Source organism: Phyllobates terribilis, unplaced genomic scaffold (assembly GCF_046119375.1).
Source record: "Phyllobates terribilis strain yellow unplaced genomic scaffold, ASM4611937v1 Scaffold_11__3_contigs__length_659146591, whole genome shotgun sequence".
Lineage (NCBI taxonomy): Eukaryota > Metazoa > Chordata > Amphibia > Anura > Dendrobatidae > Phyllobates > Phyllobates terribilis.
In genome coordinates, this window is record NW_027362771.1 from 30,723,203 (window position 1) to 30,747,214 (window position 24,012).

At 46.0% G+C, this 24,012-nt stretch overlaps 1 long non-coding RNA gene across 1 annotated transcript in view; it reads left to right on the top strand.

The window, feature by feature from the left end:
* The first annotated feature begins 291 nt into the window (after positions 1-291).
* The window catches only part of LOC141164973 (uncharacterized), a 77,934-nt gene continuing 54,213 nt past the window's right edge, over positions 292-24,012 (top strand). Inside the window, exons 1-2 of the long non-coding RNA XR_012251008.1 lie at positions 292-424; positions 8,966-9,053. This is a non-coding gene — a long non-coding RNA (uncharacterized lncRNA). The remainder of the gene's footprint in view (positions 425-8,965; positions 9,054-24,012) is intronic.

Sequence of the window (24,012 nt, forward strand, 5' to 3'; positions counted from 1 at the left end):
ATCGTGAAATATCACAATGTGCCGATACCAAATACTAAACTAGATGTGCATGACAGAAGGTAGGAGGCATGAAGCCTGGAATAGAATGAACAGGGGGTTCAATTAGAAATTAGGTAACCATCTAACAGCACCCTTGGTCTCCTACGCTAACTTATTGTTTATGAAAGGTAAAAGGGGGACAATATGTTGGTACATATTATTACACATTAGGGTTAGTCTGGAATCAAATGCATTGTTCCACAATGGGTAAAGGGGCCAGCAATGTAGGTGTTAATAGTAGTAAGACCCATTGTGTTGATTGGTTTGTACAAGCATGTGATGGCTGAGAACCTGCCTGTGCTGTCTGCTCGCTGTGAGCATAGGAATCTGTAAGAAGAATGCAGAAGAGAGCCAGCAGGAAACCTTAGGACAAGCTGCCTCGCAGGTAAGGATGCTTCAGTCCTCTTAATAAATCATGCAGGACTATTAGTACGATATTTAATATTAATGTATAGAAGGATAAATGCTAATGGGTTCAGTTATTCACTGTTACATGTTGTATGTAAGGAGCATAGAGCAGAGATACAAATAGAAATGATTCTGCACATGTATGTATTGATGAGATTGCACAGAGCTTTCTGCTGCTGATGCTTTCTCTACAGCTCCGCCGGAGTCTCTAAAGAGTTCTCCATCACAATACATTAACAAGCAAGCATGTCATCTAAATTTATAAGCGGCTGCCCCTCCATTATCAGCACCGCCGGCTCCCCTGCTGTTGTCTGTACTTAGTGGATGAGGGAGATTCATCAGTTGGCTTTCCACTGCCTCTAAATCCACTTACACAATGGGAAATATTAGTTTGAAATGAGACGTGTGGCATAGAAAATTGGATATCAAGGAACATGTAGTGGTTTTTTATATAAAAAAAAAAAGAGGATTTTCTTTTTAATTTTCTAATGTCATAATAGACTTTGTACTATGGAGTAAATCAGATTCCTATATGATCTGGAGCATATCTGAAAATATATTTCATTTTACCTGCTCGGGTAATGATTGCAAGTATAAGGGTCCTGAAATTATGGATAAGTGGAATTCTGAATAATGGATAACTGTTAAGAATTAAAAAAGATTCATACCTATCTTAACACTATACTGTTATTCGCTGATGAGCAACAATGGAGGCGGCACTTATTCATAAGAACATGGGCACGGTAACCTTGTTGGCCATATAACATGTTGCAAAGGTTCCACCTCACCAATGCATTTCCAATATTTTGGAAATTAGGAGACAGACTCATTTTGTGGTAAAAATTGACTTTGTGGTTACCGTAATTGCCACACCTTAGCCTTACTATTACAAGCATAAGCTAAGTCTCTACAAAACACCATTTTATTTATTAGCATTTTACCCAATACATTAAAAGGTAAGCAACATCTATATTGACTTTCTAGATTATGTACATCTGGTCATTAGGCTAAGTAACTAAATAACTAAATGTCTTTTTGTATTTTTTTAAAGGGTTTGTCTCACAAAGACAGCCATGCTCCATATACAGTCATATGAAAAAGTTTGGGCACCCCTATTAATCTTAAGCTTAATGTTTTATAAAAATTGGTGTTTTTGCAACAGCTATTTCAGTTTGATATATGTAATAACTGTTGGACACAGTAATGTTTCTGCCTTGAAATGAGGTTTATTGTACTAACAGAAAATGTGCAATCTGCATTCAAACAAAATTTGACAGGTGCATAAGTATGGGCACCCTTATCATTTTCTTGTTTTAAATACTCCTACCTACTTTTTACTGACTTACTAAAGCGCTTTTTTTGGTTTTGTAACCTCATTGAGCTTTGAACTTCATAGCCAGGTGTATGCAATCATGAGAAAAGCTACTTAAAGTGGCCTCTTGCAAGTTGTTCTCCTGTTTGAATCTCCTCTGAAGAGTGGCATCATGGGCTCCTCAAAACAACTGTCAAATGATCTGTAAACAAAGATTATTAAACATAGTTGTTCAGGGGAAGGATACAAAAAGCTGTCTCAGCGATTTAACCTGTCAGTTTCCACTGTGAGGAACATAGTAAGGAAATGGAAGAACACAGGGACAGTTCTTGTTAAGGCCAGAAGTGGCAGGCCAAGAAAAACATCAGAAAGGCAGAGAAGAAGAATGGTGAGATCAGTCAAGGACAATCCTCAGACCACCTCCAGAGAGCTGCAGCATCAACTTGCTGTAGATGGTGTCACTGTGCATCGGTCAACTATACAACGCACTTTGCACAAGGAGAAGCTGTATGGGAGAGTGATGCGAAAGAAGCCGTTTCTGCAAGCACGCCACAAACAGAGTCGGCTGAGGTATGCAAAAGCACATTTGGAGAAGCCAATTTCATTTTGGAAGAAGGTCCTGTGGACTGATGAAACCAAGATTGAGTTGTTTGGTCATACAAAAAGGCGTTATGCATGGCGGCAAAAAAACACAGCATTCCAAGAAAAACACTTGCTACCCACAGTAAAATTTGGTGGAGGTTCCATCATGCTTTGGGGCTGTGTGGCCAATGCCGGCACTGGGAATCTTGTTAAAGTTGAGGGACGAATGGATTCCACTCAGTATCAGCAGATTCTTGGCAATAATGTTCAAGAATCAGTGATAAAGTTGAATTTACACAGGGGATGGATCTTTCAGCAAGACAATGATCCAAAACACCGCTCCAAATCTACTCAGGCATTCATGCAGAGGAACAATTACAATGTTCTGGAATGGCCATCCCAGTCCCCAGACCTGAATATCATTGAACATCTGTGGGATCATTTGAAGAGGGCTGTCCATGCTCGGCGACCATCAAACTTAACTGAACTGGAATTGTTTCGTAAAGAGGAATGGTCAAAAATACCTTCATCCAGGATCCAGGAACTCATTAAAAGCTACAGGAAGCGACTAGAGGCTGTTATTTTTGCAAAAGGAGGATCTACTAAATATTAATGTCACTTTTCTGGTGAGGTGCCCATACTTATGCACCTGTCAAATTTTGTTTGAATGCAGATTGCACATTTTCTGTTGGTACAATAAACCTCATTTCAAGGCAGAAACATTACTGTGTCCAACAGTTATTACATATATCAAACTGAAATAGCTGTTGCAAAAACACCAATTTTTTTAAAACATTAAGCTTAAGATTAATAGGGGTGCCCAAACTTTTTCATATGACTGTACCCAATTGTAGCTATAGCTACCCTTAACTTAGTATATGACCCATACGAGCTTTTACAGAGAGGCATTAAAGAAAAGCAGAAAAGTGGAGTATAGCAAAATTTTTGGCCTTATGCCCCAAGCATGTATAAACAGGAGGATGCCTCCAACCTACAAAATTTTAATTTAAAATAGTGACTCATTCATTACTCCTCAAGATGAATACAATCCCTCAAAACAATTGCAAGACACACACATTATCCATTAAATTAACAGACATAAAGACCCTCTAAAAATAAGAACCCAGAGCCCCTAAACAAATACATCCCTAACCCTGACATACATGTCCTAGACAAGGTACATATACAGACCCCAGAGTAGACCCCAGATACAGACCTTAAACTAGACCCCCTAAAGAAAAGCAGTATACCATTAATAAAAACACTCACCTACCCATTGATACACAGCCCAGACAAAGCTTCCCTTTATATAGGAGCAGGCCAGACCCCCATTACTGTGTATAGAGCCTGTGTCAGAACATACAGTATACTATGATGCCCCTTGGGTGTGAGAAGGAGTGTAGGATCAGGGCAAGGTGAGTATAACTTATAGAACATTTGCCAACCACTCTTTTAGCATTACGTGAGATCTCCCCTTTATCTAGGAGTCTTCTGTGAGAGATGGCAAGAGTGAATATTCAACTACTATGATATCAATAAAACAAAATGGAAGTGTTGACATCAGAAAGTGTCGAGTTCTCTTAATATTGGCTGCACTTCTCAAGATATGCAAGTTTAATTGCTCCTAAGTGCCCTTGACATGCTGCGATAGTGGTCCATATCATGACTCTAGCTTACATAAAGCCCCTAGTACATTCCCTTTGATAAGTCCCTGCCATATTTTGCATTCAGGAGTCTAGCAAGGTTAAAGCTTAGCTGCCAGTGGAGGCTGAGGATGATACTCCCAGTGAAAACATCTGAAATTCATGCCCACAGCCTTGTCTAGGTTTAAAAAATACAGACATGTAAGACAAGTAAGCTTCTTTGGCTTGATGTAATGAATAATGTAGGAGCTAAATGCACGGCTCTGATTTTCTTTAGAGGGTAACAGTGTTACCATTTTAAAGGAAAAAAATACCCAAAATATATTTATTATAAATGTCTTGCATTTCTTTAGCAATGTTAAGCAAATTAGTAAGCAAATCTGTCCTTTTTTAGCATTTTGCTTGTGCATGAATCCAGTTATTACTTCATCAGCAGAAACAATTAGAGCAAAGGCAGCCTGTGCATAATATGAGAGCCACCATGTGGGCGTTCATCACATCAGCGTTGCTCCACATCTGCACAGTATGTACATAGGGGAAGGTGCTTGAGAGCAAAAACTAAAAGGATGCCCCTAATGTTACTTTTCCATCAGTGCCCTTCCTACTTTGCTTTACAATGTTGAGGCCCCTATGGAGTGAGGCCATATGGACAAACCTCTCAGTTCTCTTCAGTTCCCAGTCAACCACAGCGGCTTTTTTAGGCACATACATATGTAGAGTGTATAAATACTGTATATATTTTTTTTCGATATGCGATGGTGTTCAAGGAACCAAAATTCCTACTATTTAACATTGCACACCCAACAAAATCGAATACCTAAAATAAAATAAAAACAAGTATATATTAACAAACAATAAAAATGTACCCACCAAATGCATTTACATAATCTAACTTAGGCCTCAGCCCAGTTTTATACCAAGTTGAAATTTACTAATGTACTAGGAATTACAAAAAAAACCCTATATAGATGACATTTTATATCATTTAGGCTATGTGCCCACGATGCAGAAATGCTCCGAATTTTTTCCTGAGCGTTTCTGCATCTCCCTGGCAGAAAAAACGCATGCGGATTGTACATGCGGATTGTACATGCGGATTGTACATGCGGATTGTACATGTGGATTGTATATGCGGATTGTACATGCGGATTTTACATGCGTTTTTTCTGCCAGGGACAAGCGGATGTGAAGCGTTCTTCACATGCATTTCTGCATGCGGGTTGTCAAGCGCTTTCCAAGCGATTTTAGCATCACTTGGAAAGTGCTTAACAACTTGGTCACACTATATAAATCCATGCAACCAGCATGGATTTATATACTGTGACCGAAAGAATGGTAAAAAATAAATATTATACTTACCTTCTGATGACCCCCAGTGTCCTTATTTGATGCGTTTTGGCTTGCCGGCAGCTCGCGGTGGACTGAAAGGACCTGCCATGACGTCATTTAGTCATGTGACGGGTCACGCGACCGCCGACGTCAGTGGTCGAGTGACCAGTCACATGACTAAATGACATCATGGCAGGTCCTTTTTAGACCATCGCGAGCTGCTGGCAAGCCAGGACGCATGGCTAAGGACACCTGGGGCCATCAGAAGGTAAGTATAATGTATATTTTTTATTTTATTCTTTTTTTTACAGGTACTATGGTACCCGGGTCCGGAGGAGAGTCTCCTCTTCTCCAAACCCGGGTACCATCCGCACACTGAAATGCATGGTATCCGCATCTGCAGATGCAGTGATGCGGATATCATGCAGTCCATTGCAAGTCAATGGCGACGAAAATGCCGCGATTCCGTAAAATAATTGGTAGTGCTGCGGATTTTTCCGCAATGATAATCCGCAGCGGAAATTTCCGCAGCATGTGCACAGCACATGCGGATTATCATTGGGGAGCATGGCAGACCTTCTACCAAGCGTTTTTTAAGCGTTTCTGCAGCGGAATTGCCGCTGCGGAAACGCTTAAAAAACGCATCGTGGACACGAACCCTGAGGCTGTGTGCCCACGTAGCATTTTTCAAGCGTATATGCTGCGGAATTTCCGCAGCGTAAACGCTTGAAAAACGCATGTATATCCGCACCCCATGGTCCCCAATGGGATTCCGCAAGTTCTATGCACATGCTGCGGATTTTTCCGCAGCGTTTATGCCGCGTTCAAAAATCCGCAGCATGTCATTTAATTTTGCGTTTCCGCAAGCGGAATTGCCTTTGTCCAATGCATAAAAAACGCAAGGCAATTCCTCATGTGGAAAACGCGTGATAAACGCGCGAAAAATGCGCGATAAACGCGTGCGGAATTCCGCATGCCTTTTTACCGGGAGAGGACTTGCATTTATGCAGCAGAAATTTTCTGCTTCATAAATGCAGCGTGGGCACATAGCCTTAGAGTGATTTGTAAACAGTTGAAATATTATGGCAAAGTCTTTCCAAATAGCAGCTTTCTAGGTGCAATTGGTGGCATGCTTACATGGCTGATAATCAGTTATGTTCCCAATCATTGTGCCATGTAAAAATGCCACTGATCAGACGATGAAAGAACAAAAAACTTGTCCGTTGGCTAATTGAATTATTTTGCAGGTTTTTTACACAGAGTGAGTGCAAAATATACGGAGACATGTCCATTTTTCTTCGGTATCACTGATAAAAAGTGGAAATTTGTCTATGGTTCTGTGATAAACACATACAGTACAAGAATAAAATCAATGTGCCATCCATCTGCTGTCTGTATTTAATATTGCAAAGGAAAGGGGAAGCTTTGTAATTAATTTAAATTTCCATCCGTGAAAAACACTGATGACACACTGATGGTAAAAACGGACACACGAACCATATACTGATGACACACTGATGGTAAAAAAGGACACACGGACCATATACTGATGACACACTGATGGTAAAAATGGACAAACGGACCATATACTGATGACACATTGATGGTAAAAACGGACAAACGGACCATATACTGATGACACACTGATGGTAAAAACGGACACACGGACCATATACTGATGACACATGGACCAAATACTGATGACACACTGATGGTAAAAATGGACAAACGGACACACTGATGGTAAAAACGGACAAACGGACCATATACTGATGACACACTGATGGTAAAAACGGACACACGGACCATACACTGATGACACACTGATGGTAAAAACGAACACACGGTCCATATACTGATGACACACTGATGGTAAAAATGGACACACGGTACATATACAGGTGACACACTGATGGTAAAAACGGACACACGGTACATATACAGATGACACACTGATGGTAAAAACGGACACACGGACCATACATACACTGATGACACATTGATGGTAAAAACAGACACACGGACGATACACTGATGACACATTGATGGTAAAAACGGACACACGGACCATACACTGATGACACACTGATGGTAAAAATGGACACACGGACCATACACTGATGGTAAAAATGGACACATGGACAACACACTTATAACACACTGACCCAAAACACTGATGACAACTGTACCATTCTTTCACATATGTTTTTAAACACAGATGTGTGAATGAGGTCTAAGGCAAAGTTGACAAAGACAACAAGTTGATGTAGGCAGGATAGGCAGAATTGGGAGTGTCCCAAATTTCCCCTGACTGATGTTGAATTGTTTTTACATTTCAATGCCTAGTCCTTTCATTTTCAGGGGCAATAAACCAATAACTATTGAAAAAAACATGAATGCTTGCCCAGAACAAGAACGCACGTGAATGGTGGGTCAGGTGTGATAGCTGTCAGCCAAACAAGCATTCATCCAACAGCTGTTGAAGGCACAGTGACACCATAGTCATTATTCCTTCTTTGCATTTCCTCCCTCAATCAGTGCTCATTAAAAGGCCCTTTTACATGGGCCAATACTAACTGTATTGGGACGTATAATTGTAAATATGCAAAAAAAAATATGCAAATTGTCCATGTAGAAGGATCTTTGGAGATGGAGGTGGGAAACATACAGACACACAAACTACCATGATGGGGAGGGCATGTTTTACATCCAGTGAGCTCTTAACTTGTAGCTCCACAAGCAGGCATCTCAAAGAAAACAGGCCTTTAAAATTTCAGGATCAATACAGTGACCAGATGAAACAGTACAACTTACGCTTTTCCAGCTACATAGACACATATCTAAAAATATTACCGTGTATATGCATTTTGACACTGTTAATGACTGTTTAATGACAATACAATGACTGTGACAGATACAATGACAGAGAGATACCTAAAACATTTTTTAAGAGTAAGGTTATTGGTTCAGTGCTGTTTCCTCAGTTTAACTACATTATAGTTTTCTAATTTTATAGTTTTCAGGTTGAAAGAAAACAGTCCATGAAGTTCAACCTATAGCCCGACATGTTGACCCAGAGGAAGGCAAAAATCCCACAAGGCAGATGCTAATTGCCTTATATTAAGGGGAAAATTCCTTCCAAACTCCACGGCAATCAGACTAGTTTCCTGGATCAGCGTCCCGTCACAGAATCTGGTTCCCATAATCTGTAATATTAGATTTTTCAAAAGATGGCATCCAAGCCTGCCTTGTACTTTTTTTAGTGAATCAACCATTACAATATCATGTGCCAAAAGTTCTAAAATCTTACTGCTCACGCAGTAAAGAATATTGTCCCAAGAGAATTTTTCATTTTTCTTTTTATTCCTAAATGTGTTCTTTATATGGCAGATCGAGTTGAATGACGCTTTGGATCTCATTGTTTGGACTTAATTTAGCAAGCTCAATGTTCCACATGTCCAAATTCTAGAATGCTAAAATGATAATCAAGCTCGCAGCTAAGCACAACGAGTAATACATTATATATATACACATGTGCATAAGATGATTATCACCACCACATCTTTAGTCAACAGTAAATACACTCCATCTCATTTGCTCTTCAGAACTGTGCAATTGTAACAGACCTTTTTTTAATTCTTCTTATTGAAAGGAAAAGGTCCCTGTCTGGACAAGATAAGTCACGCTGGTTACATAATTGGCCCCGTTGTGAGACTGTCGGCTTGGAAATGGACCCAAAGGTGAGCTAGGTCACAGCTATTATTCCAGTAGCAGTGACAAAGGATCCAGTATCCTCACATTTATTATACATTGGCAGAATGTTAAAGGCTTTATCTAGTATAATCCTTTAAGAAGAATCATCATCTCTGAATAATTTGAAGACTAATGAGTTGTTAATGAAGGAATTCAATTCCATCTTATTCTTGAGGTAATTTGCTGTAAATATTTAATGATTGGATTCTATGAGTCTCTATATACATCTGTCAGTGCTATAAAAAAAATATTGGATAACGGAAAGTAGATATATATCCCTCAAATACTACAATTACCAGGTTATTGAAGACATATCATATTGTAACCTAAGGTTAGTAAGTTGCTGCTCATGGTGTGACCAATGCCTGGTATGCTGTATGTGATATGTAACCAGTTCCTGAAAGCAAGGGAGAGGTGATGAGAAATATACAGTGGGTATGGAAAGTATTCAGACCCCTTTAAATTTTTCACTCTTTGTTTCATTGCAGCCATTTGGTAAATTCTAAACAGTTCATTTTTTTTCTCATTAAAGTACCCTCTACACCGCATTTTGACAGAAAAAAAACAAATGTAGAAATGTTTGCAAATTTATTAAAAAAGAAAAACTGAAATATCACATGGTCATAAGTATTCAGAACCTTTTCTCAGACACTAATATTTAAGTCACATGCTATCCAATTCCTTGTGATCCTCCTTGAGATGGTTCTACTCGTTCATTGGAGTCCAGCTGTGTTTAATTAAACTGATAGGACTTGATTTGTAAAGGCACACACCTGTCTATATAAGACCTCACAGCTCACAGTGCAGGTCAGACCAAATGAGAATCATGAGCTCAGGAACTGCCCAAGGAGCTCAGAGACAGAATTATGGCAAGGCACATATCTGGCCAAGGTCACAAAAGAATTTCTTCAGTACTCAAGGTTCCTAAGAGCACAGTGGCCTCCATAATCCTTAAATGGAAGAAGTTTGGGACCACCAGAAGTCTTCCTAGACCTGGCCGTCCAGCCAAACTGAGCAATCGTGGGAGAACAGCCTGGGTGAGAGAGGTAAGGAAGAACCCCAAGATCACTGTGGCTGAGCTCCAGAGATGCAGTAGGGAGATGGGAGAAAGTTTCACACAGTCAATGCAGCCCTCCATCAGTTGGGCCTTTATGGCAGAGTGGCCCTACGGAAGCCTCTCCACAGTGCAAAACATTTGAAAGCCCACATAGAGTTTGCTCAAAAACACATGAAGGACTCCCAGACTATGAGAAATAAGATTATCTGGTCTGATAAGACGAAGAAAGAACTTTTTGGTGATAATTTGAAGCGATATGTGTGGAGAAAACCAGGCACTGCTCATCACCTGCCCAATACAATCTCAACAGTGAAACATGGTGGTGGCAGCATCATGCTATGGGGGTGTTTTTCAGCTGCAGGGACAGGACAACTGGTTGCAATTTAAGGAAACATGAATGCGGCCAAGTACAGAGATATCCTGGATGAAAACCTCTTCCAGAGTCCTCTGGATCTCAGACTTGGCCGAAGGTTCACCTTCCAATAAGACAATGACCCTAAGCACAAAGCTAAACAAACAAAGGAGCGGCTTCAGAACAACTCTGTGACCATTCTTGACTGGCCCAGCCAGAGCCCTGACCTAAACCTTATTGAGCATCTCTGGAGAGACCTGAAAATGGCTGTCCACCAACGTTTACCATCCAACCTGACGGAACTGGAGAGGATCTGCAAGGAAGAATGGCAGAGGATCCCCAAATCCAGGTGTGAAAAACTTGTTGCATCAGTCCCAAGAAGACTCATGGCTGTACTAGCTCAAAAGGGTGCTTCTACTCAGTACTCCGCAAAGTGTCTGAATACTTATGACCATGTGATATTTCAGTTTTTCTTTTTTAATAAATTTGCAAAAATAGTTTTTTTTTTCAGTCAAGATGGGGTGCAGCGTGTACTTTAATGAGAAAAAAAATGTACTTTTTAGAATTTCCCAAATGGCTGCAATGAAATAAAGAGTGAAAAATTTAAAGGGGTCTGAATACTTTCTGTACCCACTGTATAAATATATATACACAGGTGCATCTCACTAAATTAGAATATCATCAAAAAGTTAATTTATTTCAGTTCTTCAATACAAAAAGTGAAACTCATAATATTCATTACAACCAGAGTGATCTATTTCAAGTGTTTATTTCTGTTAATGTTGATGATTATGGCTTACAACCAACGCTCAATATTAATATCAATATTATAATTATTAATTATATATATTATCTACCGTAATAGCCCCCACACAGCCTCCCTATATACAGCATGAGCCACACACAGCCTCTCTATATCCAGGGTGAGACCCCCATAGCCTCCCCTTGTCCAGGATGAGACCCCCATAGCCTCCCCATGTCCACGATTAGACCCCCATAGCCTCCCCATGTCCATGATGAGACACCCATAGCCTCCATATGTCCAGCATGAGACCCACATAGCCTCTCCATATCCAGCATGAGAACCCCACAGCCTCCCCATGTCCAGCATGAGAGTCCCACAGCCTCTCCATGTCCAGCATGAGAGTCCCACAGCCTCCCCATGTCCAGCATGAGAGCCCCATAGCATTTCCATTTCCAGCATGAGAGCCCCATCGCCTCCCCGTGTCCAGCCTGAGACCCCCATAGCCTCCCCGTGTCTAGGATGAAACTCCAATAGCCTCCCCATGTCCAGTCCAGGATGATATCCCCTAGCCTCCTCATGTCCAAGATGAGACCTCCATAGCTTCTTTATGTCCAGGATAAGATCCCCATAGCCTCCCCATGTCAAGCATGAGCACCTTTTAGCCTCTCCATTTACAGGATGAGAGCCCCATAGCCTCCCCATGTCCAGCATGAGCGCCCAATAGCCTTCCCTTGTCCAGGATGAGATCCCCATAGCCTCCCTATGTCCTGGAAGAGACCCCATAGCCTCCCCATGTCCAGCATGAGAGCTCCATAGCCTCCCCATGTCCAGCATGAGGGCCCCATAGCCTCCCTATGTCCAACATGAAACCCCGATAGCCTCCCCATGTCCAGCATGAGACCTACATAGCCTCCCCATGTCCAGCATAGCCTCCCAATGTCCAGCATGAGGCCCCTATAGCCACCCCATGTCCAACATGAGGACCCCACAGCCTCCCCATGTACAGCATTAGAGCCCCATAGCCTCCCCATGTCCAGCATGAGAGCCCCATAGCCTCCCAATGTCCAGCATGAGAGCCCCATAACCTCCCCATGTCCAGTCAAACATACCATGCACATGAAAAAAAAAAGAACACCACATACTCACCTCGGTCCCATTCCCCCTGCTTCTACCTCTGCTCCTGTCTCCGGTGCACAGATTCCCCGCAGTACACAGATGATGTGATGAAATTACGTCATTGCATCAGCTGTTTCACACGCTGATTGGTGGAGGAAGGAACCCTGAGGCCCCTCCTCCACCAATGCAGTCAGAACGAATGGAGAGAAGACAGCGAGCAGGCAGGCGTGGGATGGCACGGTGCGGCCCATGGGCCACTGTTTTCCAGCCCCACTGCTGTTTCTGTCCTCAGGCCGGACTGAAACAGCCAGAGGGCCGGATGTGGCCCACGGGCTGCACTTTGCCCAGGTTTGAAATAGAGGATCTATAACCGGCAAGGAATGGAGCTAGCAGTGGGTTTATAAAGTGGAAGGGAGTGGTCACAAGGTGCTGCTGAGTTCTAAAGCTACAAGTTAACAACCAGAAGGGAAGAGTTAAGAGTTGTGACCTTCTCATCCCAGATCCTCCAAGGGTCACATCAGGATGCGACCCACTCGTCATACTGGTGTTATATACTTAAAGGGAATGTCCACTTTATTTAAAGACATTTGTTGGGAAGGTGATTTTGTGGCACTTTCTAAAACATAAGTATTACAGGTTTAGTGCTGATCTATTCCTTGATGAAGTTTATTAGTTTCTGGTCCCAGAATGATGGAGGAGCATATAACCAGACCAGTCCCGCAAACAATTTTTATTGAAAAACAGTTCTCCCATATGCAGTGTTTTACATTTGGAGGAGGCTGATGGACAGGTCTGATCTTGTGCTCCTGACGCGCCCCCGGGCCTGTTTTGTACAGGGAATACCCGGAGCCGGATCGCTGGGGGTTGTAGTCTCCGTGGCGCTGACCCGGTCCGTGCCCAGGGTGGTCAATTCAGTGGCAGTCTTATTGGTATGATGATAGTCCAACTACACCACTCGTGGATTGCGGTCAGTGGGGACCGCCGCTGCAAGGCAGACCGCTGAGGCCGGTGTTATGTGTGCAGCTAAGAATGGGATGACTCCCCACGGGAGGAGTACAGCCTCAGGGCAGTTAATGTGAATGATGGGAGTGATGGTGCACGAGCGCGGCAGGAATAACTCAGAGTCCGTGCAGTGCAGTTCAGGGTTTTTACTGGTGTTATAAGGCAGACCCTCCCGGGAGTACTGGTTAGCAGTAGGGGCCTGGTCAGTCCGTGAGCAAGTAGGATCTCCCCTGGCCAGGTGGAGTTGTAGGCCTCCCCGTCTATCTGCACTCTTTCCTGGCTACCTTGCTGTATGCGGGTAGAAGTAGCCCACGTCCCTGAGTATACCGTGTGGTGCTCACCCGTATGGCCGGTGACTTGGGGCCTTTTGTTAGCCTCCGCTCCACGACGGCAGTGCTGGTCCCTTGCTTGTGACCGTGCCTCCGGGCTTCTATGGCCAGAGGACCTGGAATCCCCTGCCGGTTGGATTCTGCTGCTGGACCTGGATGTCCCCACAGCCTCGGACTCCGTGTCCGGTATTAGTGTCTCCAGCCAGGGCGAGCTATCTAACTTCCAGCCCCTGGCTCTCACTCCTGCTCCTACAGAGCTCCTGGTTCTTCCTTTCCCTGTGTCTGCTGTCCTCCAGACCAGACTGCGTCTCTGTCTGGGACTCTCTTTTCTAATCCCGCCCCAGACCCAGTTTATAAGGGCAGATTCCTTCCCTCCCAGGTCTGGGCGGGCGGTGTTGCATGCTTAGGGCTCCTGACCAGAGAAACCTCCCACCTGCTCTCAGACGTAATATTTCTATTACTGTGGTAACCAGACCCCTGGTGTGCCACATTCCCCCCTAGTAAAATTTAGTACTCCGGGACTAAACATATTTTTAAAGAAACATAAATGCAGGGTATAACAATAACAAATCAACATGAAAAAAGTACATTTTGTGGTCACGGCGTTTTCGTAACCGGGTGTCCATATCATCCAAGGTGAAGTCTTAAGCGAGGTAGGGGACCTGTCCAAAGAAAACCCCTTGCATTGGCCCTGGGCGTGGCTGCAAGGCTGAAGCTAGCTACGCCAGACAGGTTTTCTCTTCCGCGGCCGTCTTCGCAAGAGGCACAATGTGCAACTATCTACAAGAATTGTTCCGGTTATCCAGCGTCCATAACCTGTTAGTCCAAAGAACCCTGCAGGGTAACTGAGAAACATAATTAATAACAGGCAACAACAAAAACCATAAACATTTTCAAGAAACAGGTAAATTTACAGTGCATTACTCATATTCTCCAGCGGGCGGGCATCTGACCTCTAGTGACTCTAGTGGACCTACAGAGCTCACTAACTGGTCCTGCACTACAGGGTGTAGGAGGTGTTATGGGTAAGCTGGGCAGCTGTCTGCGTACTCTTTGGCTCACTAGGTGCACGGCAGGCTCACTACTAGCAGAGGGTTGATCCTCCTGCGCTGCTGGTGTGGACTCTTCTGCCTCCTGGGCCGGCTGCTCTTCCAGCTCTACCTGGTCTTCTGTAGGCACTTGAGGGGCTGGCTGGAGAAATGTGAGGACGGGCACCACGATAGCGTTGTTTACTTGTATCCAGGACCGGGGAAAGTCTCCGAGTACGGTGCTGATCATTTCCTCCTTTTCCTCTACGGGTTGAGGGTCTTCCTGATCTTCATCCGTGCTTTGCAACTTCTCGGGGCACTTTTTCAGGTGGTCTCTGGAGACAGTAGCTTTGGTCTCTCCTCCATCCTTGCTGATGACGTATACTTTTGGATTATTGTGGCTTGAGGGCAGTACGGTGTACGGGTCCTTTTCCCACTGGTTGTCCAACTTATGGAGCCGCCTTTTTCTTTTCAAGACCTGCTCTCCAGGTACCAGGGGAACAGCGGGAGCATGTTGGTTATAAGTCCTCTCCTGCCTTTCTCTTGATAGACAGAGACTTCGCTCGATGCTCTCCTGTACTTTCCGGTACTGCTGCTGCCGTTCTGTATCCCAGTCTGCCTCTGGCGAGGTGTCCTCAGGTGTCAGGACTCCCATATCCAGGTCAACAGGCAGCTTACCAGGTCTTGCTCGCATTAGGTAAGCCGGGGTACAGTTGGTGGAACCTACCGGGATGTGGTTATACAGGTCCACCAGATCGGGCAGTTTCTCAGGCCACAGACTGCGTTCTTCCAGGGGCAATGTTTTTAGCAGATCTATCACCACCTGGTTCATCTTCTCGCAGAGTCCATTGGTTTGGGGATGATAGGGCGTTGTTATCTTCTTGCAGCCATACAGGTTGCAGAACTCCTGGAAGACCTCCGCTTCGAAGGCTGGTCCTTGGTCCGTCAGCACTTGGTCTGGGTACCCGTGTGGGCGGCAGAAGTGCAGCTGGAAGGCTCTGGCTGCTGTCTGAGCCGTCAAGTCTTTGACAGGGACCACCACCAGGAACCGGGAGTAGTGATCCACGATGGTTAGGGCGTAGACATACCCGCTTCTGCTTGGAGCCAGTTTAACATGGTCCAGAGCGACCAGTTCCAGCGGCTGCCTGGTGAGGATGGGCTGCAGGGGAGTCCTCTGGCTGGCACGGTCCCTCCTTCTTAGATTGCACGGGCCACAGTCTCTACACCATCTCTCAATGGCTCCTCTCATGCCTATCCAGTAGAACAGTTCACGCAGCAGGAACTCCAGGTTCTTCCATCCGAAGTGCCCTGCCCCATTGTGGTAGGCCTCCAGCACCATAGCTGCGTCCTGTCTCGGTACCACAGCCTGCCAGATCAGTTCATGTGTCCGGGAATTGACGATTCTGCGGCACAACTTTTCCTTGTAGAGAAACAGTCTGCTTTTCTCCGTCCACAGTTGCTTGGTCTCTTCCGGAGCATCTGGGTCCAGGCGGGCGTCAGCCTGGGTCAGCATCTCCTTCACCAGATGGACTGCGGGGTCACTGTCTTGCGTCTCCGCCCAGTTGTAGTGGGGTAAGGGGTTGAACGTAGCGGATCGCTGGCCCCTCACATGGTGGGAATACTGGGTAATCCCATGACGGTGGAACGCAGGGAGTTTGACCTCTTCCAGTTCTTCTGGATCTTCCCCTCCGTCCGGTAGGTTTGGCATCCTGGACAGGGCATCCGCATTGGTATTGGAGCGTCCTGCCCGGTATTTGATCTTGAACTCATAATTGGACAGGCGGGCCATCCATCTCTGCTCCCGGGCACCCAGTCTTGCAGTGTCCAGGTGTGTCAACGGGTTGTTGTCCGTGTACACGGTGAACCTGGAAGAGGCAAGGTAATGCTTAAAACGTTCGGTTACCGCCCACACCACTGCCAGGAACTCTAGCTTGAACGAGCTGTAATTCTCAGGATTTCTTTCCGTGGGTCGCAGTTTTCGGCTGGCGTAAGCAATTACCCGTTCTCTCCCCTGCTGGATCTGGGACAGTACGGCTCCTAGCCCGATGTTGCTTGCGTCCGTGTGGAGGATAAAGGGCTGGCTGTAATCAGGGTACGCCAGGATTTCATCCCCCGTGAGGGCCATCTTCAGCTGGCGGAATGACTCCTCTTCCAGCTTTTCCCATCTGAAGGGTGGCTTCTGGTTTTTGGCCTTCCTGGACTGGCCTATCAGGAGGTCCTGCATAGGAGCTGCCTTCTTTGTAAAACCGGGAATGAATCTTCGGTAGTAGCCTACCAACCCGAACTGCCGCACTTCCTTTATGCTAGATAGTCTTGGCCAGTCCTTAATCACGGTGATCTTGTCAGGGTCGGGGGCTACTCCGTCAGCACTCACCACGTGTCCCAGGTACTGTACCTTTGGCTTCAGTAGATGACACTTTGAGGGTTTTACCTTTAGGCCATAGTTCGCTAGGGCTTCAAACACTTCTGCCAGGTGTTCCAGATGGTCCTCATAGGTCTTGGAATAGACGATGACATCGTCCAGGTATAATAGGACCGTCTCGAAGTTCCGGTGTCCCAGACAGCATTCCATCAACCGTTGGAAGGTTCCTGGTGCGTTGCAGAGCCCGAACGGCATACAGTTAAATTCGCTGAGTCCCATCGGGGTACTGAATGCGGTCTTCTCCCGGTCCGCCTCTGCTACAGGAACCTGCCAGTACCCGCTAGTGAGATCCAAAGTAGAGAAGAAGTTAGCAGATTTTAATGCAGCTAAGGACTCTTCTATCCTTGGTAACGGGTACGCATCTTTGTGTGTGATACGGTTGACCTTCCTGTAGTCTACACACATCCTCATGGTGTTGTCTTTCTTTTTCACTAGGACTAGTGGAGCTGCCCAGGGGCTACAGCTGTCCCTAATTACCCCAGCCTCCTTCATGTCTTTTAGCATCCCCTTGGCGTGTTGATAGTGTGCAGGGGGTATGGGTCGGTATCTCTCCTTTATGGGAGGATGGTCTCCCGTGGGGATGTGATGTTCTACCCCCTTTACTCGCCCGAAGTCCAGCGGGTGTTTACTAAACACTCTCTCGTACTCTTGAACCACCCGATAGACTCCCTGTTTTTGGTGTGAGGGAGTGGAGTCAGTACCCAAATGCAGTTGCTGACACCAGTCCTCCATTGGTTTCTTAGAGCCGTTACCTTCCTCTGGTTGAGATGGAGGCAAGGGTTCCACGGCCTGTACAGAGTTCTGGTTGATGGTGAACAATTTGGCTAGCGTGGCATACCGGGGCAGGTATACCTCTCTCTCCCCGATATTTATGATGCGGACGGGCACCCTCCCATGGCGTACATCGACTACCCCCCGTGCTGTCAAAATGGTGGGCCTACTGTCTGAGTAGACGGGTTCTACCATTGTTGGTAGTCTCTACCTCTTAGACCAATAGCTGCCCGGCACCAAATCATCATCTCACTTTTCGGGGGCATGGCAATAGGGAACGGGTCACACATTCTCACGCTACCAATCTCACCACCAGATAGTTCCACCTGTTGCCGTTTCATCAGTGCCCGGATCTCTTTTTGGAGGACACGCTGCTGGCTGGAACTGGTGTTCTTGGCAACCTGTTGCAAAATAAGAATCACCTCTGCAAGACAGTTTTCGATTACGTTAGTACCTAGGGTTATTTTTGGGTGACTCTCGCGACGGTCAATGTCCACAATGATCAGTCCTTGTGCCGGCAGTTCAACCTTACCGACCTTGATGGTCACCTCTTTAAATCCTATCTGTGGCACGGGCTGACCATTGCTGGCGATAATGCTCAGGTCGTCATCTGGGTAGCGGGTTATGTCCGAGTCATTCCAGTACCGCTTTAAGAGCACGTACGGGATGGTAGTCACCTGTGACCCAGTGTCTAGTAGGGCACTCATTGGAATGCCATCCAGTACCACAGGCAAGACCGGACGTCCCCCTACGTATTTGTCACGCCAGCTCGATGGGCCTGATGATCTTATGCCTGGGGGTTGGCCCTCTACCCCAGGTTGTGCCCGTTTAAATGACAGTACCTTGCCATATGTCTGGGTTGATTGCAGCGGCGGCAGATGGGTTGTCCGTCCTCATTGTATCGGTCGCTGGGTCTTCCTCTGGCCGGTGGGGTCCTCCTCAGTCGGCGCCACGGGACGTCTTCCGGTCCGGATGCCAGCTGGATCTTTCCTGGAGAAGAGACCTGTAAAGACTGCGCAGTTCTGGTTAGCGCGGCAACGCTCTTAGTCAGCTCTTGGACCTGATGGTGCAGGTCTGTAGCCGGGTTATTGTTCAAAGCCTGCGCATCAGCTCCCACAGGCCCAGCAGACAAGGGCGCCGCGTCCTGGTGATAAGTGATAGCAGGGCGCTTGTGGGTCACAGCGCCACCTGGTGCCGGTTCTCGGAGCACCCGGATGGCTCTGTCCTTGAACTGTGCAAAGTCCAGGTCAGGGTCCTGTAAGGCCATTGCCCGCAACTGGGTTCGGTGGGCATTGCACAGTAGACCCTCAATAAATTGTTCGGTCAACAGCTTGTCTTCATTTCCCACGCTGTCAGGGTCTGCCTGCTTAATGGCTCTCAGGGCCTCTTGTAGGTTTAGAGCATAGTCTCTTGTACTTTCATGTGCCCCTTGTTTGCACCCGTAAAATCTGAGCTTTATTTCGGCTGAGGTTTGGGTATCAAATGTGTCTTTCAGCCGGGCTAGTATTTCTCTGACAGCCCTCTTCTTCCTAGGTGGCCAGGACTTTACCTCCCTTTGGGCTGCCCCGATTAACTGGGCCACCAGGATGCTCACTTTTTGCTCTTCCGTGAGGGGGTATACCTGGAAGAGGCTATCCAGTCTTTCCCTTAAGTCACTTAGGGTATGTGACTCCCCTGAGTACTGGGGTAGCCAGGTTGCCCCCGGGATATAGGGCATGGTGAATGGCATGACCGCAGCAGCGGTTGCGCTGGCAGCCGGTGTGGCGGTGGAGCTCCCCTCGGTGTCCGACATCCTCCTTCCCCCCTATTGGACCGTGGCCTACCTTGCGATGCTCTTCTTCCGTAGGCCGCGGCTCCGCAGTCGATCGTCGGGGTCGAGGACCTTGCGTCGCGCTCCTGTGACGTCAGCGTCGCTCTTCCTCCCTTCCAGGACCTTACGCAGCGTCAGGGCGTGGGGCGGAGCTTCAGATCTCGCGCGCTTTCGGCGTCCACACTTCTCTTCTTCCCGTGCAGCGTCCTGAAGATGGCGTCCGATGGCGGGAAGCAGCTGCGGATGGCGGGAAGACGGTAGAAGACGGCGGGAAACGACCCAAGATGGCGTCCGATGGCGGGAAACGGCTCGTGACGGCGGGAAACTTCTCCCAGGTAAGTGCAAAAGTCTTTTTCAGGCACGCAATACCCGTTGGGGCGGGTTGGTTTGAATCCTGCCGACTACGCCAAAGTTGACGCGCCCCCTGGGCCAGTGTTGTGCAGGGAATACCCGGAGCCGGATCGCTGGGGGTTGTAGTCTCCGTGACGCTGACCCGGTCCGTGCCCAGGGTGGTCAATTCAGTGGCAGTCTTATTGGTATGATGATAGTCCGACTACGCCACCAGTGGATTGCGGTCAGTGGGGACCGCTGCTGCAAGGCAGACCGCTGAGGCCGGTGTTATGTGTGCAGCTAAGAATGGGATGACTCCCCACGGGAGGAGTACAGCCTCAGGGCAGTTAATGTGAATGATGTGAGTGATGGTGCACAAGTACGGCGGGAATAACTCAGAGTCTGTGCAGTGCAGTTCAGGGTCTTTACTGGTGTTATAAGGCAGACCCTCCCGGGAGTACTGGTTAGCAGTAGGGGCCTGGTAAGTCCGTGAGCAAGTAGGATCTCTCCTGGCCAGGTGGAGTTGTAGGCCTCCCCGTCTATCTGCACTCTTTCCTGGCTACCTTGCTGTATGCGGGTAGAAGTAGCCCACGTCCCTGAGTATACCGTGTGGTGCTCACCCGTATGGCCGGTGACTTGGGGACTTCTGTTAGCCTCCGCTCCACGATGGCGGTGCTGGTTCCTTGCTTGTGACCGTGCCTCCGGGCTTCTATGGCCAGAGGACCTGGAATCCCCTGCCGGTTGGATTCTGCTGCTGGACCTGGATGTCCCCACAGCCTCGGACTCCGTGTCCGGTATTAGTGTCTCCAGCCAGGGCGAGCTATCTGGCTTCCAGCCCCTGGCTCTCACTCCTGCTCCTACAGAGCTCCTGGTTCTTCCTTTCCCTGTGTCTGCTGTCCTCCAGACCAGACTGCATCTCTGTCTGGGACTCTCTTTTCTAATCCCGCCCCAGACCCAGTTTATAAGGGCAGATTCCTCCCCTCCCAGGTCTGGGTGGGCGGTGTTGCATGCTTAGGGCTCCTGACCAGAGAAACCTCCCACCTGCTCTCAGACGTAATATTTCTATTACTGTGGTAACCAGACCCCTGGGGTGCCACACTCCTCCACCTGCAGCCTTTATATGGACAGGGGAGCTGTGCAGTCTTAGGCTATGTTCACACATCATGTTTTTTTCAGCGTTTTTTGATGCAGTTTTTTATGCAAATTTTCAGCTGTCTTTTGCAGTACCAGCAAAGTCTATGAGAAATCAGAATTCTCTGTTCACACATTATGTTTTTTTTGGTTCAGGATTTTGTGCCTTGAATTTTTTTTTGGAAAATAGAGCATGTCACTTCTTTCAGCGTTTTTTCAGCATTTTTTCACCCATAAGAAGTAATGGGTGGTGAAAAAAAACATTGAAAATACAAAAACGCACCAAAATGTGTTTCAGCGTTTTTTCAGCGTTTTTGATGCCAAAATACAATGGGGTTCTTTTTTTTCACATAACTTTATGTACATGCATAAAAAGAAGGACAGTGAAAAAAACGCTGAAAAAACGCACCAAAACTGCAAGAAAAATCTGAACAAAATTCCTTTGAAGATCAGATTTTGCTGCAGAAAACTGGCGCCAAGAAAACCATGATGTGTGAACATAGCCTAAGAGGAAAACTGCACTAACAAGAGCAGGAAAAGAACCTCTAATTATATATTAGCAAGCGCCACAAAACCCTATCCCCAAACACATCTATTAAAAAAAGAAAAAGTTAAAAGTGGACAAGTCCATTTAAAGGACTCAGTCAGCACAGAATGACTGTTCAATCCAAGTGCAAGTGCTCGATGTCCCTTTGGCATGGCCAGACATTTCTGTGCTCCTTCCCACTTGCTTGTTTTGATTGACAGTGCCAGAGAAGGTGAGCTATAGAGGGAAAACAAGTAGGTGGGAAGGTGCACAGAAATGTTTGGCCACACCACGGGTGCACTAAGTGCCTGTACTTGATTTGAACAGTCATTATGTGCTACAGACTATCTTTAGGGTAACTACTGGTGGCTTAAGGGCAAGTATTATGATTATTATTTGGAAATGACTAGTCAGGTCACTCCATAGAACATTTGGATGACAGCAGTCGTTTCTTTGTGATTTCTTTGGCTTCCTTTGTCTAGTTCTATTAAAGACAGTAGGACACCACTCATACACTATTTTCTGAATATTATTGTTTAACTCTAAGACCCTAACAGCTTTATATGTTCAGCCATCAAGTGCAATTTATAAACTATTTATGAAAGGAATGTCAAAACAAACGCATCAGAAGCCATGGGATATAGTCATGTATGAGGATTTGGATTCCCACATTGGTGAACTGAATTAATTTATCACTGTAGATATCAGTTGTGGGCAAACATTAAAAAAATAGGTTGTCAATACAGTGAAATCAGCATACATGTAAACTGCATTGGGATTCTTGCTCACATTTGCATTCATTTATTTACATATAGTATCATCAAAGTGTTAATTTTGTGCTAAAGGTTCCTGCATTTTTTAAAAAAAATGTAATTGATAAAAATTCATTCTGGAAGATTAAATCCTATTTTTTTAATTTTATTATTATGTTGAGAATATCTTGGTGCAGTTTTATATCAGCTACTATGTTATATGTGCCTGTTGCACTGAAATGATTACCAGTGTGGCATAATTACTCTGCTCTTCACTGGCTTGCTATGAGGACAGAATATGAAATATGTAAACTGCGTACTGAGACCAATTTTCTTCTTCTTGATGGGTATTGTCACACAAGGTGTGGGAAAGACTTCGTGCAACACAAAGGGAAGAGGGAAAGGAAGCCCAGACTCTAGGGAAAGGGGGGAGACCTCCTAGGTTGAGCTAGCATCACCCTGTCTCCCCTAACGTCTCTGTATTGGCCCTTCACCAATCGCTGCACGCGTGCCTCGCCCTGTCTTTCCCTGGCGTATGGCTAAGACTAGGGAAGGGAGAAGATGAGCACTAGTCGATCTCCACTAAACACTATAGACAACAAGGGTACACAAACAGGGGGAAATTGCTTAGCTTTAGACGACTCCAGACAAATGTGCACAGGTTCTCAAGCTCCAGAGAGGATGAAGTACTTCTCTTGCTAAAGCCTTCATAAGTAGTAATGAATATCGCCGGCACCTTCCTCAGAAACAGAGCAGGTATTTATACACCCAGGCAGGGTGTTAATTAGCCAGAGGAAGGTAGCCGCTGGGTCTTAGAGACAGCCTCTAAGAAGATGTCTGTAATGCCAAATGTAGAGATCTCCTACAACCAACTGCAGGGCGACTGTAACTTCTGACACACCCATGACAGGTATGTTCGTAGTTATCAGCCATTTCAGGTTAGGGATAGGCTGAATGTAATGTTGGATAAACAGAAGGAAATGTAAACAATTTTCTTCTAGACTTAATGTCTAAGAGAGCTGTTGGTTTAAGCATGGGGGGGCTGAACACATCTGAGTGGGCCCCTGTGAAGGATGGCACCAGACAGATCACACAGTATCCCACTGCTGCAACCACATGTGAAGGATCCGTACCTCACCACCCCGCCTGACATCACTATTATGTCAGACGGATCACGTAATGCGATCTCCACACTTTCACCAATGTGATGTTCTGCATCCCTCGGGGACACGCAAGGTCAGTTTGGCACAGTTTTACACAGACACTCCCTGTGCACACGGGCCCATGGAGGCACTGGGAGTGAGAGACTGGGGCCCATGTAGTCACTTACCTGGCACCACACTTGCTCACACCACTGAGAGGCCTCTTTCACTAGTCCCAGTGAAACAGAGCCTGGTCAGACCAGTAGAACTGCCACCAGTTCCTCGTTTGATATACGCCTGGTCCGTTAACAGGGTTATATCGGGCCAGAAACCAGCCCCAGTAGCATGGAAAGTTAAACCGAGAAACAGACATGTAGGTTTGTGGATCGAGAAAAAAGAGCAGCCCAAGGTTAAATTATATATTTAATCGCCT